At 43.0% G+C, this 19,989-nt stretch overlaps 1 pseudogene; it reads left to right on the plus strand.

Moving 5' to 3' along the window:
- Positions 1 to 2,186: 2,186 nt before the first annotated feature.
- LOC101641382 lies at positions 2,187 to 3,278 on the plus strand (annotated as a pseudogene).
- Positions 3,279 to 19,989: the final 16,711 nt, after the last annotated feature.

The raw sequence follows: 19,989 nt of genomic DNA on the forward strand, positions 1-19,989 counted from the left end.
TCGAAACCTCAGGTGTCCGCAAGGCCCCCATCAAGCTCCCTCCATGAGGATCTCAGAGCAGGCATGGATGGGAAGCTGGAGGGAAGCTGACTGGAGGCTGGATGGGGCCCAGGGAAGCGGAAGAGCAGGAGAAGCATGGGGTGGCTGGAGCGGGTAAACAGGAGCAGGCAGGTCAGCATTCAGGCAGCACTGGTTGCTAGGAACGGCCAGGTAGAGGTGTCTGGAGGACAGGCTAGAGGGCAGGGCAGAGTACAAAGAAAAATAAAAAGCCCCGGACAAACTTTGTCGGCTTCAGAACTTGGCATGTGGCCAGTCTGGCTGCCTTCCAAGTTTCTGAAGCCCAGGTGGACCTCAGTGTTTGGGACTCACAGGTTTTTATCTCAAAGAGACCCAGCTGGCAGAGTTCACGCTCCCATGTGTATGCTGGTAAAATCCGGTTTGTGCAGGAACCAAGACCAGGCTTTCTTAACCGAAGAGAGAGTATAAATACAGGGTCAAGGGCTGCGTCCAGCGGTGGCTTAAAGGGCATGCTCTTAGGTCAGCTTGGTAAGATTCAAATGAGCTCCGCCACTTTCTAATTGTGCAGCCCTGGGTAGTCAGGGAGAATCGACCCACCCAACGCTATGGAGAAGGTTTCTGAGGCTTGACATTTTGACAGGAACAGACAGCTTCCTCTTTCTCCTGAGGAGCAGCTGGTGGCTTTGAGCCACCCCTGACCACTGACCACGCAGCCCAACGCCTAACAGACAGATGGTGTTAATAACAGTCGATCCTCAGAGCAGTTACTAACTAGATGGACTAGTTACTAAATAGACTGGGAACAGTATTAAACGGGACACACAGGGGATGTGTTCACACAGCAGTCCACACATAGATAGTGCTCAACACCATTGGCTTTCATGGTCCCCATGAGCAGTATGTTCACCACCATCCTTATAAACAGTCCTACTATAAAATCGTGCAGGCACAAGTTAATGAAAGGGTAATGGCTAGTGAGGATATAATAAAAAAAGAAAGCACTATTTTTACAAGCCAAACTCTTCCTCCTTTTCTCGCAATAATAGAGCGTTAAAATCTAGCCTCAGAAGAAAACTACAATCAATACCTAAACCTAGGGGGTGGCCCTGCTCCCTAGGACAGAACCCTAGTGGCTTAAAATAACGACGAGATACTAACTCACACCTACATTGACAGCAAAGTGGGGGAAAATGCTGGAGAGATTGGAACCCTTATACACTGCTGGTGGAACTGTAAAAATGTACAAGCATTTGATGGGGTGTTCCCTCAAACAACTGGGAATAGAAATCCCATGCGGCCCAGCAATCCCTGTGCTTGGGAATATATTCTAAAGAGCTATAACTCAAGCACACCTGTGCATACACATGTTCAACACAGCACTGATCACAATAATAGGCAGATAAAAACAACCTAAACGTCCATCAGGAGAATAATGGACAAAGGAACTTTGGTACACACACATAACGGAATATTATGCATTGCTAAAGAGTAATGATGGAACTGTGAGGCACCTCTTGACCTGGACGGACATGGAAAACAGGTGAGTGAAGTGGAAAATAGGTGAGTGAAATTAGTTAACCACTCAGAGAGCACTGTAAACTCAATTAGGGTAGATGCAGTGAGGTTAAAATGTCACACCTTACCATTTGATCTCCCTTTGACCAATTTGAAACTTGCTTCTGGTTTTCAATATTTTCTGCTTTCTTTTCGATTATGGTTTTTCTATTTTGTCTAGTCATAGTTACAGCTTCTGCTTGTTTGCTTGCTGCTTGCATTTCGTATGATTTTCTGTAAATGAAACCCAGGATAGGTGAGTCTATAGTGAGTAACTAGATTAATGATTACCTAGGTTCTTGGCAGGGGAAAATGGGGTGGGGTGGGGTGGGGGTGAAGGGAAGCTAACAACAATGAGAAGAAAATGTTCGGAAATTGATTGTGGAGATGATTGCACAAGTTTACTTAAGTATGATAGAATGATTAAATTATATGATAAATGACACATATGCCAATAAAACTATTTTTAAAAGAAAGTAGTAAATCACAAAAGGACAAATATTATGTGAGACCATTATTATAAAGAAAAATGCAAGAAACTGATTTTGAGACAAAAGGACACACACTGGGTGGTAAATTTGGTTATGTCACTGACCTGGCTTCTTGCTGCCACCATGGAGGACCTACCGGGCTTCCTACAGCCGAGCCAGAGCTCCGGACCCGGCCAGGCCGCCGTGTGGCACCGTTTCGTGGAGCTCTACACAAAGAAGTGTGGCATCAGCTGACCCTTCAAGCGCTTGACTTCGTTCAGGACCCTGCTTTGCCCAAGCAGATGGTCTCATTAAGCTTTACGAAAACTTCACCGGTGAGTTTGAACACAGAGCGAACCCTCTGTCCCTCGTGGAGATCATCCTCCATGTCGTCCGGCAGATGACAGACCCTAACGTGGCTCTCACCTTTCTGGAAAAGACCCATGAGAAGGTGAAAAGCAGCCACGAGGCCGTGATCCTGTGTAAGACGGCCATTGGAGCACTGAAGTTAAACATCGGGGACCTGCAGGTTACACAGGAGACCATTGAGGATGTTGAAGAGATGCTCGACAACCTGCCTGGCGTGACGTCCACGCACAGCCGCTTCTACGACCTGTCCATCAAATACTACCAGACCATCGGGAACCACGCGGCCCACTGCAAGGACGCCCTGCGCTTTCTGGGCGGCATTGACATTAGGGACCTGCCCGTCTCGGAGCAGCAGGAGCGGGCCTTCACGCTGGGCCTCGCGGGGCTGCTCGGTGAAGGCTGCTCGCACCCTGTGCTGGGGTCGCTGCGGGCCACAGGGCGGCAGTGGCTCATCGACACCCTGTACGCCTTCAACAGCGGCCCGCGGAGAAGTTCCAGGCCCTGAAGACCGCCTGGGCCCGACAGCCGGCTTGGCAGCCCCTGAGCCCAGCTGCGGAGGAAGGTCCAGCTGCTCTGCCTCATGGAGATGACTTTCACCGACAGCTCACTTTTGAAGCGATCGCCCAGAGCGCCCAGATCCCGGTGAACTAGGCGGAGCTGCTGCTGCTGAAGGCGCTGTCGGTGGGGCTGGTGAAGGGCAGCATCGATGAGGGGGATCGGCGGCGTGTCCACGTGGCCTGGGTGCAGCCCCGGGTGTTGGACCTGCTGCAGATCAAGGGCATGAAGGGCCACCTGGAGGTGTGGTGCGCAGACGTGCGGAGCGTGGAGACACTGGTGGGACAGCAGGCCTAGGCCATCCTCACCTAGGGGCCCTGTGGCTGTGGCTGTCCCTCATGCCTCGGGGTGGGGCCCCTGAACCCAGTGTGGGAGCACCTTCCAGGGGCGCTCAGTAAATGTCTCTGCCTTGTTTAAAAACAAAAAAAAAGGACGCACACTGTGATGCTTACCAAGCAGGGGAAAGTGTGGGGGTGGGGGCAGATGAAGCCACGGGCTAGCAAGGGAGACAGGTGCTAACTGAGAGGAAGGGGAAGATAGTATTCAACAAGAGATCAAAGAGAAATCACGGGGTGGGGGCAGGGCAAGCTATTGGGGGATTGATAAGCAGTTTCAGTTATTGACTACAAAATTTGATTATCTGAAATGTTGATCCCCAACTAATTCACTATACAGACATAGAGCCAAGTTCTGGAACTAGTCCAATATGACTTCAAATTTCAGCTCTGCTACTTGAGGTTTCTTTGTTTTTGTTTTAACCTTTGGGTATATTACTTTACCTCATTAGGCTTTAATTTTCTCATCTGTAAAATGGTACAAACCATTATCTACCAATGGTAGATAATACCATTATCAACCTCAGTAGATAGGAATAGTAACGGAAATGATGCATGTAAAATTCTCAGCAAATATTGGCTCTCAACATCAGTTCATTTCCAATATTGGACATCGTGAGAGTTCTACTGTTAAATAAAGCAAGAGGGTGACCCTGAGACCATCTGAAAGTTTGCACAATAAAAGATTCTGCTAGATTGAAAGGGAATTTGATTGGAAAGGAGCATGGAGAATATTTATGGGATTGTAAAAATATTAAATTCTTCTCAATTCCAACTATGTTATTACTCAATAACATTCCTTTTCTTTCAAAATATATTAAATTCTTGTTTGGGGGGTATAGACATATGGGTGTATATAGTTGTCTAAATTCATTGAATTGAACTTTAGATTGGTGCACTTGACTATATAAAAATTATACCTCCATTTAAAAAGGAAAACAACAATGGTGGAATCTGCTCAGGATTGAAGATTTTTCCCCATTCATGGGAAGCCTGGTGATGGAGAAAAGAGGTGGAGGGGACACTACTGGTCTGTACTGTACACAGTCACAGACTCTTTGTCATTAAAACTACTGTCTCAGCTCAAAATTCTTTAGCCAGAGACCAGCAAGGTCCATGGGAGGCCCTAGCTGTATCTTCATCAGAAGACTTTGAGAATGGTGAAGACAAGCCTTAACTTCCCTAGTCTTCCTTAGAGTGTAATCTATAATTGATTAGATAAATGGCTAAGATAGAATCACACCAACCCAATGACTTATTTGCACATATTGCCAAAAGGCTATTAACTGCGACTCTACTCATGCTACATGGGGAAAAGGCATGCATAGCTGATGAAATAAAAAACAGAGTGCATGAATGGACGCATGAACGGATGGACAAGCAAGCACTTACTGAGCCATTACCTTGACTAATTCAATCCTCACGAAAACTTCCTGAAGAAGTCATTATCTCTACTCTCTAGCCCAGAAAAACCTATGATTAGAAGAGGAAGTCATTAGCCTGAGGTCTTATAGCTAGATCTGAAGAAAGATGAACTCCCATATAACCTAATTCTGTCTTAAACAACTCGTATTTATTACAGATCATTTTTTAAGCATGCATCAAAGAGGCTAGTCTTTGTTTCAAATACCCTCCCTACAGACTCTATGGGAGAATTAATCAATAAAAAAAGATAGACTTTGAAAATATTAGTCAATGTTGTCTGCTAGTGCTTTCTCATAGTTGTTTTTATCCACTTTCAAACACCAGCAAAGTTATTCTGAGCTCAATGCCCAAGGTAGTGTCGGTTAACAGAGAGGATAGAAAAATGGCACTTCTTTTGGCTTTGGAGTCTCCCAAAGGTAGGAGCCCCTATGGGGAACAGGAAAGATTCAGGCATAGATAAGATCTAGAGAAGAGTTGCCACCCAAGATCTGGCGAAGATTTCCCAGCTGTGGATAAAAGAGGTGATTTAAAAAGAAGCCAGACCACAGAAGCTAATCTCACTTCACCTCCTGTCCCAGATCTGGTGGGAAGGAGAGAGTATCAAAGCTCCAGTTGTTTTGATCACAGAATGGAGGAGGGGTGATAGGAATGAGTGAGAGCAGTCTAGAAGAGAAATGAAGGTGGGCTGTGCCTACTGGTCAGATGCTGGTGACGTGATGCTAATCAGGAACTGGAGTGGAAGGGGCTTCATGGTGTCCCCAGATCCAACAATTACCGTGGAAGCCCACTTGGAAAAACGATGACCAGAAACCATATTCAAACTCCATTTGTTGTCCCTGGGAATATTCTCCAGGATTTAGATGCGGCCCTAGGGAAGTGGAGGTTTTCTGGTATGAGAGAGAATAATTGTGCTGCATTGGCAGAACGAGGGCACAAAACAGAAAGCAGGCTGCCTGGCTAGCTCACCAACCAAAAGGTTTGTGGCTTAAACCCACCAGCAGTTCTGTGCAGGAAAAGACGTGTCAATCTCTCACAAAGATTACAGTCTAGGAAGCCCTATGGGGCCATTCTACCCTGTCACTCTGGGTTTCTATGAGTCTGAACGGACTCAACAACAACCCAGAAAAATAAACATCAATTTACTGCCAAGATGGCTTTTCAGAACGGCATTCATATTGCTACAGCTGTATCTGTAGTTGGTTTTCATACTCCAGATAAAACCAAGAAGGGAACAGAGTGTGGAGCTGACAAACAGAATGCTAGAAGGAAAAAAACTCACTGAGGAAGAAATGTCCATTTCTACTTGGCTTCTGCTTTTATTTCATTTATTTGTCCGTGTAGTTTTATATTTATTTATATCTATTTTTTCCTTTATCAATGTGGTTTTTTAATCTCTTACACAGTTTTATTGACATGTGATAGGTAGGTTTATTGTGCCAGCCTGGCCAATAAGAACATGTGAGATTAATAAAGTCGCAGTTTGATTGGAGGGCAAACAGAAAAATGAACTAGGCGAGCCCCACCTTTCTCTCCCTTGCTCTCTGGTGATCGGACCAGTGTGCAGTTGCCTTAGCTAGCTCTCTGCCTCAGCTTGTGAGCTACACTAGGACACCCAACCCATGGATCGTGTTGCTAGAGCTTGAGGTTCTTTTGAGACCTGCTTCACCACGCTGCTGGTGTATACATCACTTGAGCTTAGGACTGTTGGATCCTGCCATCTGGCAAACTGTTGTTGACCTGCCCTGCTGTTTGCGGCCTGTGGTCGGACTGCCTTCATTGCCCTATGGAAAACTCAACTGTTTGCTTCCTTGACCTTGGACCGAGCAGCCCTCGTGAGTTGAAGGACTTCCAGCATATTAACTGAGTCCTCTATACCACTGTGTGGACTAATTAGCTGTTGTGTTCCTTCGTGCTGTATATATCTATCCATATAGATAATCCTAAGTGTCTTGGTTTTGTTTCTACAGAGAACCCTGTCTAACACAGCATAGAATTCATATGTCATACTGTTCAATAGTTCAACCACATCAAGAAGAGTTGTACAATCATCACCACAATCAGTTTTAGAACATTTTCTTCATTCTTGTACTCATTGTTATTAACTCCCCATTGTCTCCCAACCTCCCCAGCCCTACCTCCAGGAACCATTAATCCAGTTACTGTCTCTTTAGATTTACCTCTCCTGGATTTCATATACAGAAAAACAACAATAAGCTAATAACAATAATAAAGTAAAACATTTGAAACTAATTGTGGTAATAACTGTATAATTTTGCTTGATGTGATTGAAGTATGGAATGATATATCTGTATTAACTCCCAATAAAATGGGTTAGAAAATAAAATAAAGGAAAAAAATAAAAAATAAATAAAGTAAAACACATTAAAAACTTCAATTAAAAAGAAAGCAGAAAATATTAAACACTAGAACAAATTTAAAATGGATCCAAAGGGAGTTCAAAAGAAAAGGTTTTATATTTTAAAACAATTGCATCTGTAATAATCCTCTCTCCAGGGCACTCTGCATGCCAGCAAGTCACCCCTGCTCTGAATGGAGTCACATGGACTGCAGTTCTCCCAGTCCCTGTTTACCTGTGCTTGAGCCGCCCACGAGCTGGCTCCTCTGCCTGTTTCCTGCAGAGTGACCCGTGGTGTTAACTTTTGTCTGATGACTTGTTTATTTGGAAGCAGGCATGTTAGAGGTGAGGGTCAACACAGTTGTTTATATGAGTCCTTGCAAAAGAACCTCCAACCCCCAATTAGGTGTACATTTTTTGTGGTCCTTTCTGCTTGTTCCCCAGTCCACACCCCACAACAGCTCCATGGGGCTCGTGCAGCTCTAGTTTCCAAACCAGGGAGTTGACCTGGGTAAGGCAAACATATACTGAGAGGGGACCACCAAGTCCAGTGATTTGAAATAATATTGTCAACTGATCCACTGGAGGTTGGATTCTAGTGACATAAAATTCCTATATCATACTAGTCAATGATATAATATGATACATGAAAAAAATTCAACAGCCACTTTGTTGCTGTTGCTCTATGCCTGTTACAATTTACTCGTCAGGCAAAAGGTAAAGGCGTCAAAGATAGGATTATTACTGAAGATAGGATTATTGCTGCCACACCAGCCTCAAGAACCAATGGCAAGCTAGGAAGGAAAACGAGCTTACGCTAAGTCCTAGAAGATTTTCCCACAAATGAGCCACTCTGGCTCCACATGGGTAGAAGCAAAACTCGACGTAAAGTAGATCAGGCATGTAAAATAGATTGACCACGGACCAGCAAAATGTAAGATTCCATAAATATGACGAGCCTAGCAAGGAGAATCAGGATCTAAAGTCTCTCTATTGGCTTTTAAGAGGTTCTATGAAGAACAGTAATAACTAAGATTTTTAATAGTCTTAATGACCTAAAATTCACACATCATACAATTCAATTTTTCACTCACATTAAGAATTATGCTATCCTCACCACAAATGATTTTAGGACATTTTCTTGTAGTCGTTGTTAGCTCCCATGTCCCACCAAGGTCACCTGCCGTCCCACTCCTCACTGCCACTGAGGGGTTGTCTACTAACAGCGACTCTGTAGGACAGGGTAGAACTGCCCCTGTGGGTTTCTGAAACTACAAGTCTTTATTGGAATAAAAAGCCAGTCTTCCTCCCAAGGAGCAGCTGATAGCTTTGAACTGCTGACCTTGCAATTAGCAGCCCAGTGTGTAACCACTGTGGTTACCAAGTGTAACAAAGGCTCCTAGGTAATTATTAATGCAATTACTCTCTCTAGAGATTTACCTATTCTGGATTTTATACACAAAACAAAAAGAAGAAAAAAAGTTTTAGGTGACAAAATAAAAGAGATGAACCTAAATTGAGACAAGCATAAAATATTTTTAAATGGAAGAAATTTAAAATGGATCAAAGGATAGTGTTATATTTCAACCTAACTGCATCTGCCATAATCAACTTTACAATGCTCTCACCCAAAATAAACTTTTAACATTTATGTCAGCCAAAGTTTCCAAAATTATTTGAAAGCAAAATACATTTTTTTTTTTTTGCAAAAGACTTTGAGGCTGCCTATTCCAAAACACAAACCCATCACCATCAAGTGTCTTCAGACTCACAGAAATCCTACATAGGACTTCCAGAGAGACAGCCTCATCTTTCCCCTGAAGAGCAAATAAAGGGTGCTGTAATAATTGGGCTACTAACTGTGAGGTCAGCGGTTCAAAAACTGCTGCCACTCCAAGGGAGAAAGATGAGGCGTTCAAATGCCATAAAGATTTACAGTCTTGAAAAACCTACCTGGCAATTCTACCTTGCCCTATAAGGTCTTGATGAGTTAAAATCTACTAGATGACAGAAAGTGAGCAGAACAGAAACTATAGGTAGTCACCAGGTAATATAGTCATGAGTATATATATTTATATATACTACATATTTTTTAATATTTATATATTCGAAAAAGGCTTTTTTAGGCGGAGAGTAATCAAAGACTGAATTGCGCCTGCTAGCCTACTCCACCACCACGTAAAATAAATTTCACTAGTATCCATCTGTGAATTGCTGATAAATATGTGCTTTTAAGTGTTCTTGCTTCTGCTTTTCTTTAATTTGGTAACTTTCCAATGTTTCAAGCCATTTTTCATTTGTCTCTTCATATGTTTATGTCACCTTATTTCCTAATGATTACAAATTACTTTCACTGTTAAGAGTTCTTTGGGTCGGGGGCAGGGGGGGGGGGGGGGGGGGGGGGGGCGGGTAAGGAAATAGAGAGAGAGAGGCTAAGGAAGTGAATTTAATTCAGTAGAAGGCCCAGGTGGAAAACTAAGTGAGAGCAGATGAAGCAGACTTGGTCCAGAGAGAAAGATGAACGGTGTGTGACTTGGGGAAAGAAACTCCTGTATGATTTCTTGACCTCGGGAAAGGGACTCCGAAGCAAACACACCCAGGTCCATTTTACACATTAACAAAACATGAACATACAAAATACATTTGACTTGAGAAGCAATCGTGAACATCCATAAAATAATATTAAATATTAATTTTACTTGTCATATCAAAGAAGTCCAAGCTTCACTGAAGGAATTAGAGGGGAAGGGACTCCTGGAACTGACAGGATACCAATTGAATTATTTCAGCAAGCTGATGAAGTTTTGGAAGCACTCACTCAGGACATTTAGAAGGCCAACTGACTAGAAGAAATCCATATTTGTGCCCATTCCAAAGAAAGTTGACCCAACAGAATGCAGAAATTGCTGGGCAATATCATTAATACAACATGCAATTAAAATGTTGCTGAAGATCTTTCTAAATCAGTTGTAAAAGTACATCGACAAGAAATTCAGGCTGGACACATTGCACAAGGACACCATGGCTGATGTCAGAGAAACCTTGGCTGAAAGCAGAGAACACTAGCAAGATGTTCTATTATGTTTTATTGATTATACAAAGGCATTAGACTGGATGGAGCATAATAAACTAGGAAGAATATGGTAAGGAGTAAGAATTCTAGAACATCTCGTACTCATTCGGAACCTGTACATGCTAGTTGTTCAAACATAACAAAAGAATACTTCGTGGTTGAGAATCAGAAGTACTGGTCCGGGTTGTAGCCTTTCTCATACTTATTCAATCTGTACGCTGGACAAATAATCTAAGAAACCAGATGGTATGAAGAACGAACACAGCATCAGGAATGAAGCCTCATTACAGCCTGTGACATGCAGGTAGCACAGCTTCCTGACAACAGGACTTGAAGCACCTGCTGATGGAAATCAAAGATTCCAGCTTTCAGTGTGGATTACAACTCAGTGTAAAGAAAACCAAAACGCTTATAACTAGCCCAACAGACAGCATCATGATAAATGGATAAAAGATTAAAGTTGTCAAGAATTTCATCTTCTTGGATCCACAGTCAATGCTCAAGAAAGCAGCAGGCCAAATATCAAATACATGTGAAAACTAGCCAGTGAATAAGGAAGACCAGGGAAGAAGTTAAACATATGAATTATGCTATTGAATGTTGAAAGTACCATGGACTGCCAGAAGTACAAACAAAACTCTCTTGCAAGAAGTGTAGCCTGAACACTCCTTACAGGCAAGGACCATGAAACTTCATCTCACATACTTTGGCATGTTATCTAGAGAGACCAGTCCCTGGAAAAGGTCATCATGCTTGCTAACATAGAGAGTCTGCACACACACAAAAAAAAGTGGGGGTGGGGTGGGAGAAGAAGTCTCTCAATGAAATAGATTGATACAGTGGCTGCAACAATGGGCTCAAACAACAAGTGTGAGGATGATGGCGTGGAAGGCAGTATTTTGTTCTGCTCAGAGGCTCATTAGGAGTCAGAGCTGACTTGATGACCCCCAACAACAACCACCTTATCACTCAGTCTTGTGAGCTAAGATTGTATCTCACAACTTCTAGTTGTACTAAAACTCATAGTAAGGATTCAAAAGATGTTTACTAAATTGGCATTGTCTGGCATATGTTGATGTGAGCCTGGGCCTCTTACTATTATTGTTTTTACATGAAAGATATAAAAGATTACATTGAGAAAGGCTGATTGTAAGTGTTTGTCTGCTCATTTTGCAAACGCCCCTTCCTGAGAAGAAAGAGATGGTGTGGATGCCTCCTGCAGTAGACAAACCAGGGTTTTTCTTCTGACTCCGGAGTTCACTAGCCTCATGGATTTGGTCAAGCTGGGCTGCCTCTCTGAGGGTCGGTCTCTTCATTAATGAAATTGGGATAACAATAGTGTTTAACTAGTTGTGCTCGCACAAAGATTGCATGCCATCACGAAATACAGTCTTTAGCACAATGCCTGATGTGTGCTCAAAATGAACAGCTACCAGTAGAATAATCCTAGCAAACTGTCTGGGATAGAAGGAGATACACAGAAAAAATTTAAACATGTAAAAGAATAGACGATGAGATGATCCAATTTGGAGAAGCTGAAACTTGCAGGATTAGGCAAGAGAGAGTTACTAAAGAGATGCTGAGAAGAACCTATGGGGAGATAAAGAACCTGGGCCGGATCTAAAGGTAAGAGATGATTGGTATTTTACATATTTATGGAGGATCTACTCTGCGCCAAAGGAGCCTGGTGGTGCTGTGGATCAGGCACTGGGCTGCTCGCCACAAGGTGATTCAAACCTAGCAGCCACTCAGAGGGAGAAAGAAGAGAGTATCTGCTCCTATCAAGATTTAAAACCTCAGGAACCCACAGGGGCAGTTCTGTGGCTTATAGAGTCGTTACGTGTCAACATGTGCTCAATGACAGCAAGCTGAGGGCTGATCCTGTAACTATTTATAGTCTTGGAATGGGAGTTACATAATCTGGTGCCAACTTGAGACTATGAAGAGTGAAGGGGTGGGATTTAGCCTGTCAATCAGATTGCAGCTTGATGAGCTTATTTGGAGGCGCTAAGGAGATAAATAGCTTGCTAGAGGCGGAACACACAGACACACTCTGTGAGACATTCCTGGGAGTCACATGGAGCTACGCTGATGCAGCCAGAGCCCCGGAGCTGAAGAAGCCATGTGGAGACCCATGCCAGCACTGAGAAGCTTCCCCCACCACTGGATCCGCAAGACTTTCTACCCACTGGCTGGTGATCTTCCTGTATTCACCGTCATTGCATGACTGCGTGAATCTGAAGAGGAATTTGTGGACTAGTATTGACATATGGGGTAATATCGGACTTAAGGACTTAATCTGGACTGGACTAGGATGTTTTCTTAATGTATAATTACTCTTTGATATAAAGATCTTTCTTATACATATATGAATGTCTCTATGAATTTGTTTCTCTTGACTAACACTCAGAAATGTATGCATGGGTGGGGAAACTTTTTCTGCCAAGGGCCATTTGGATATGTATAACATCATTCACTGGCCATACTGGTCATTTCATTAACTCACCTCTAATGTGGTGACTAGAGCGGCTTCTCTGTGGTGAGGTCTGAAATGTCCACTGGCATTGATGAGTTCATGGGCTTCACATGGCCCATGGGCCGGACACCCCCCACCCCTGCTATGAGTAGGAATCAGCTCTCTATCAAAGGGGATAACAGCAAAGCATGATGTCTTTATTTTAGTAAGTGAGGAAAATGATACGCAAGCAGAAATGAAAACAAGTTACATCTAATTTTGACGGTAATAATAGCTTTTAAGAAGAGAAAACAGGACAAAGGGATAAATAAAGTGAGATGACTGTGATGTTTTAGATGGAAGGTCAGACAGAGCCCAGGTCTACATGATGAGAAGAAGCAAGCCAGGTGACAGCTGAGGAAAGTGCATCTCAGACAGAAAGGACAAGAGCTTGGGACACTCCTGACACGGAGCAAGCCAGTGTGCCCAGAGTGAAGGGAGGTTGGTAGAGGATGAAGTCTGAGAGGGAAGCAGAGGCTAAGCCATGCTAAATCCTAGAAGAAAGTTTTGAATGTGGTGAGAGGCCAGTGGAAGGTTCTTCCCCCACAGTGCGTTTCCTCCCCTGTACTTTCGCTCTCCCCCCCCAGGAGAAAGTTGGGACCCAATTGATGTTTCAGAAATGCCGCTCTGGCAGATGCTTTGAGAAGAGACTGTGGGGAGAAGAGAAGTAGAAGGGAAGACACGTTACAAGGCTGTTGCACAGTCCAGGAAGTAACAGCGGTGTTTCGGACTGAGATAACAATGCTGACACATGGGTGGTAAATGCTAACACGCAGCTGATGAAGAATATATTCTATTTTGCAAGTAAAACCAACAGGATTTTGCTGTTGGGTGTGAGCTAAAGAGGAGGCCACATTTCATGCTTACTCAGACCACATTTACTGGACATCTCATGTGCCTGCAATGGGTTTTAAAAACTGAAGATGGCTAATCTGGAAATCAAACAGAAAGAAAACAACATGAAAATGTGAATGAATCTTGTTTTAAAGAGGAATATTGAACCCGTCATGAAATCTTCAGTTTAATCTAGCTTGTTTAACTTACAAAAAAACAAACAAAACAACTCTCCATGTCCTTAAAATCATGGGAGCTAAGGTGATCTGAGGTACAAATGTTGGTCTTTCCCCATCTGGGGGAAAAGAAGATTGATGAAAACCAAAGACCCGTGAAAACAATGAGTCCGATGGACTAACGGATGACACAAACATCAGACTCCACAACCTGGAAAGGAGAAGAATTAGATGGTGCCCAGCTCCCTCTCCCAACTGCTCTGAAAAGGATCGCATGAGGAAGTCCTGGATAGAGCGGGAGAAAAATGTGGGACAGAACTCAGAATCATAAAAGAGACTGTGCTTACTGGTCAGATAGAGACTGGTAGAACCCCAAAGACTACGGCCCTTAGTCACCCTTCAAGTCTGGAACTGAGCTCATCCCTGAGTTAGAATAATCAACCACTTAAGGTCCGAAGGGTAGCAATTACCCAAGGACAGAGGGTTCAGAAAGAACGAGGAAGGGAAACAGGAAACACTGGGAAGAAACTGGGAAGGAATGTTCATTGAGGGGGTTGAAACGAATGAGCTGAAGCAGAACGTGTATAAATTGTTGAATGTAAAACTGGTTATTAGCTCTGTAAATCTTCACCTAAATCATAATATAAGATTAAAAAAAAGTTGCATAAAACAAAGTTGCATCTGATTTTTAAAACTACAAAATAGGGGCCCCAAGGGTAATACTGAATGTCAGCTAGTTTTCCCTCTCCTTAAAGGTGTTGTTGCTAGGTGCCTTAGAGTTGACTGTGAGTCACAGCAACCCGATGCACAACCGCATGAAACACGGTGAGTGCTGTGCCATCCTCACAAGGGTTGCGTTTGAGCCCCTTGCTGCAGCCACTGTCAGTTCAAAATGAAATCACCTGAGTACAACTGGGTAGGCTTCCCCTCGGTGGTAGCTAGCAAAGTTATTCCCGGAGATATGTACCTATATACTCGAGTATAAGCCGACCCAAATATCAGCCAAGGCACCTAACTTTACCGCTAAAACGGGAAAAAAAAAAAGGTGCTGCAAAACTCAGTTTATCCACAAGTATATATGGTATTCTAAGAATCCCTCTTGGTACGGTGATTATACTCTTGGCTTCTAATGAAAAGGCTAGTGGTTCGAACTGACCAGCTTCTCCATGGAAGAGATATGTGGTGGTCTGCTTCTGTAAGACTTACCGTCTGGGAAACCACTCTGTCTAGAACACCACATCACAATGAACCACAGTGAACTCACAGGAGTCATTTGATTGCCCAGGTATGCTCAGGCCCCTGACTACAAGTTGGGTGGGTCAAACCCACCAGCTCTCCTTGGGAGAGAGTTCATGTCATCTGCTCCCATGAAGATTGACAGACTTGGAAACCCTACATTAGGTCTCTATTACTTGGATTTGACTCGATGGCAATGGATTTGTTTCATTTTTTTGTTTGTGTGTTTAAGTGATTTGTGGTCATTTTGCCATGAACAAAATGTGTGAGGTTGATTTGAACTCATAGTGACCCTTTAGGACACAGGAGAGCCAGGTTCCCCCCACGTACACACCCATACACCGAGCTCAATGGTGCTTTCAACCCTTTGATCTTTGAATAACAGCTGAGTGCACAGCTAAGCCTATGTATGAGGTGAACATTATTATATTCTTTCTTTCCTTTGATGGATAACTCCCTTTAACCCAGATCTACTACCACCAGCCTCCCATCTACAAGCACAAGGGGGTACCAAAAAAAAAAATTTTTTTTTCAAAGCTATTATTTAATTTTTTTTTACAAAACAACCTTATCACCTTCAAAGTAGTCTATTACACTTAATACATTTGTCAAATCTGCAATTTCATTCTTGGAAACATTTTTCAAACTCATCTCTTTGGATGCCTGACAGCACCTCCCTCATTTTTGTCTTCACCTCTTCTACATTGTCAAATCACTGTCCTTTCATGTCCCTCTTCCTTTGTGGAAACAAAAAGAAGTTGCATGGAGTCAGGTAGGTGAGTCAGGTGCATTGGGCAAGAGAAGCATGCTGGGGATTTTTGCCAAAAACTGGCGCACTGAAATGGCTGCGTGAGCTTTTTGATTTTTTTGGTGGGAAGGTACCCCCTCATATTCTCCATTTTCCTGGGACTCATCAAGACATTTTCCTATCTCCCACCCTCAAAGACACCCCTCTGTGCCCTGTAAGAAGTCAGGAACTCAAAACTTAGCTGTCTAAAACAATGTCATGCTTCTAAGTAAAGTTGTAATTTGTATAAGAAGATCAATGTAAATTTTTCAGAAAGGTCTAGAAACAAGAATGCTATGCAGAGAATATGGTGGAAGATCCAGAAATTTTTTAAGATATCAAAACAGGAGATCCTGCTGTGGGTGCAGTAGTCTCACACCCCGCACCTCCACCCTCATTGGACTTCCCGGCTCCCACACTCTCCTTCACGTACTCCCCAACCCCACCTGTACCCCCACGCTACTGGAAGTCCTATTTGCGCAGATCTCTCCATTAGAGAAAATGCTGAGTGAGTGGCCCAGGGCCAGGGCAAACATCTACCAGCCCTCTGAGTCTCCCTCCAGGTACAATGCAGAAGCAAGTTTAGAGAGCTGAATTCAAGGTGTGTTTCCTGGCACAGTCTCCAAGGAGACAGTCGCTTAAGTAGTTAATGATCCAACTCCACTTATATGCCCAGAGCTCAGACAAACACAGTGCTGCGAAGCAGGTGCTGACAAGCAGCAGTCACCAGATTATAAGGTGCGTGGGCAAGTGGGTGCTGGCACGGAAGGCCAGCATTCAGACCTGGCTGGTGAAGGGACAAATCCACATGGTCTTTGCCTCTCAGCAAATACTAAGCTTCATTTAACTATTACTGGGGATTGCCAGGGGGAGCCCAACACATTTTACTGCTGAAGATACCCCTGCTCAGGGACAAACCTGTGTGCTGACCGGCTTTCTTCGTAAGGAAATAAGTGCCTCATTCTCTCCTGTGGCTGAATTACAAAGGGTGTGCTCACAGCTGACGACCAAGATGCAAAATATTCTAATTTTTAAAATAAGACCATTTTTGTGAATATGAAAAAAAAGGGAGCAAAAGGAATTGCCAATATATATATACACACACACACACACACACCAGGAAGTAAATTGAGGGGGTTATGAATATGCAACAGATTTCCCAGGAAGGGTCATGAATATATATGTCTTGAGGCAGGGTATGGTTCTTGGCCAGGAAGTGGCTGTCAGATTCCCTGCTTCCGAATGTTGTCTGGTGATGTTTTTTCCCCCTGATCAAATTTCTTTTGTTCCCTGGTCACCTACAGGTGGCAACTGTCCTTACTGCACACGTTCTGAAGAACAGAGCTGGTTATAACCCATACTCACTTGCTGTGGGGGGTACTTTCTGAACCCAGAGGAAAGGACTCAAAAGAAATCGCTTTTCAGGAGGGAAAGAGCAGGCAAACAGCTTAATTATAGACTATACATAGTCTATAGCCTGTGTACGAGTATATTCACTGGGCAAGCTGCATAATTTTATTGGGTGATACAGGGCTAAGCAGGTTGGGGGTACTGCCTTCCAGATGAGCGCTCAATAAATGATTGAATATGCTGCTATTTTTGAGATCTTCTGCTCAGGTTTTCTGAACTCCTTACCCATCACTGCCTGTTCCCAGGCCCGCCTTACAATTATTCTTATGTTTGAGCCCATCCATGCAGCCACTGTGTCAATCCATCTTGTCAAAGGCCATCTACTTTCCCAGGGACGAGTCTTTTCTGATAACATATCCAAAATAGATGAAGTGAAGTCTCACCACGCTTGCTGCTATGGAGCATTCTAGTTGTATGTCTTCCAAAAAAGATTTGTTTGTTCCTTTGGGACTTTTGTGGACTATACTATTGATACAGTCCATGGTACTTTAATCTTCTTGGCCAGCACCATCATTCAAATGCCTCCGTTCTTCTTCTGTCTGCCGTAGTCATTGTCCAACTCCCACATGCATATAAGGGCATTGAGAATACCACAACTTTGGCCATGTGCACCTTCCTAGTGGTAGCATGTAATCGATCAGAGAAACTGACATTTTTAAACTGGAAGAAACCATGGGTCTGCATGACACCAGGTTATGTAACTGCCACACTGAATATGGAGTCCCATCCCTCTGGTTGGGTCAGGAACTTTCACAAAAATTAGGCTTTGTTGTGTCCCATAGAGGTGAAAACTGTGATGTAGCAATTGCCTTTTTCTAGGAACATGGCATGTACCATCTTGCTATTGGCATTGAGACTCTTTTTTGTTCATGTGACTTTCCAAAGTGAACTATATTTTCAGAAAACAATTCCTGTCTCTGGCAAGGGTAACAGAGTCAAAAGGAAAACAGGAAGGTGAGGAATGTTTTCTCTAGGGGTTAGTTAGCATAGTACACTTGGCTATATCCATCAAAGGAAGTTTACTCCTTCCAATCAGAGGAGTCCTTGTTGGCACTGTAGTTTAGGCACTGGCTGCTAACTATAAGGTTAGCTGATTCAAATTCACCAGCTCTCATGAAACCAGTGGAGCCCGAGGTGAAGCTGTTATTAAGCATTGAATTCCTAACTGCTAGGTTGGCTGTTCAAACCCTGTGGGAGAAATATAAAGCTGTTGGATCCCATAAAGATGTACCATTTCAGAAGCCCTACACATGTGTGACCACTATGATTTGGAATTGACTTGATGGCAATGGGCTTGATTTTTTGGTTTATCTGGTATCGATAGGGAAAAGGTCAGGCATCTGTGCCTGTAAAGATTTACAGTCTCAACAAAATCAACTCAATGGCAGTAGAGTCGGGTTTTGGTTTATCCAGCATCAAGTATTCACCAGCCCCCCAGAGTGGATCTCAGATTTATATCAGTATAGCTTGTGTGTAAACATCAAGTTAGTAGGAGGGACTTCTACTTCCAAGTCTCTTCTACATCCCACATTCCACATTTCAAAGTTAATGATCAAAGATCTTGGATATAGCAAGTCCTGAAAAGTAGCAAGTGGCGGGTTTTATGTACTGTCTGAAGAGCAATCTGTTATATAAACATTGACAGGAATGGGAACTCTGGCCTCACTTACCTTTAGTCACTGGGCTTTCTGTGTGAAAACCATGCTGTCGACATGAAGAAATTGTGTCCGACTTGGGATTTTTCAGGGCTATTCCATTTCTAGCAATCTGGCCAAGCAGACACCCTAGATGCTTCTCTCAAAGGACCAAACACAATGCTGCATAAAACCATTTCTAGGGGGATGTCCAATAAAATTTCTACCATAAATTAATAGAAAGGGGCCAAAGGAAGATAAACAACAAACAAACAACAACAACAAAATAGATCCAGGAATGGATTTGTGGCTCACACTAAATCCTAGCTCCAACTTAAGAAAATTAATTCTTACATCATGGCCCTGCTCAATATTCCCCCCTCAGGAAGGGTACACAGAAATATGGGTGCCATAGCAAAATGCGGTGAAGACATTAGATGGTGCTTGGCTATCAGATAAAGTAGCATCTGGGGTCTTAAAGGTTTGTCTCGAAACAAGCAGCCATCTAACTGAAATGTCAACTAAGTCCATCTGGAAGAAGCACACCATCAGTTACTGAAGGATTGTAAATCATATAAACCAAAGTCAAAGGAACGATTAGTATCAGAGCCTAAATGATGAGAATCCGGTTTGCAGAAGGTTATGGATGACTGTGAGAGCCCAAAATACATTTGTGAGATCTACATCGGAAATAAGCCTCTAGTGATCACCCTCTATCCATAATTGAGAGCTGGGAGAAAAGTAATTACTAAACGGAGGGCACTGGAGATGAGTATAGAAGATCAAAGGGATAAACCTGACTTGAACAGTTAAAACTTTGTCAGTTGATCCCTCTTTGATGCACGCGGGACCTGATCTCATTTTCAACATTTTCTGTATTTTTGTTTGTTCATATTAGGGTATATCTCAGAGGTGTTATGTTATTGGGAGTCACTGTCTTGAAGTTATGTTACATATATTTCTGTGTTTTGGCATATGAAAACGAGGGTTGATGAACCTATAGGAACAGCAAGCAGAATAAGGGTTTGGGGGTTGGGGCATGGATATAATGTGGGGATCACCAATAAATGGGAGATGATATCAAGAAATCCAGGCAGAAAAGAATGTTTGTAAACTGATTGTGGTAGCAATAGTACAATACTACTTGATGTGATTGAACTGTGGAATGTTATATGTATTAACTCCCAAATAATAATAAATTTATATATATATATATATATATTTCTAAATTCCTGAGATAGC

Source organism: Echinops telfairi, unplaced genomic scaffold (assembly GCF_000313985.2).
Source record: "Echinops telfairi isolate 266 unplaced genomic scaffold, ASM31398v2 ScPeMD7_21;HRSCAF=78, whole genome shotgun sequence".
Lineage (NCBI taxonomy): Eukaryota > Metazoa > Chordata > Mammalia > Afrosoricida > Tenrecidae > Echinops > Echinops telfairi.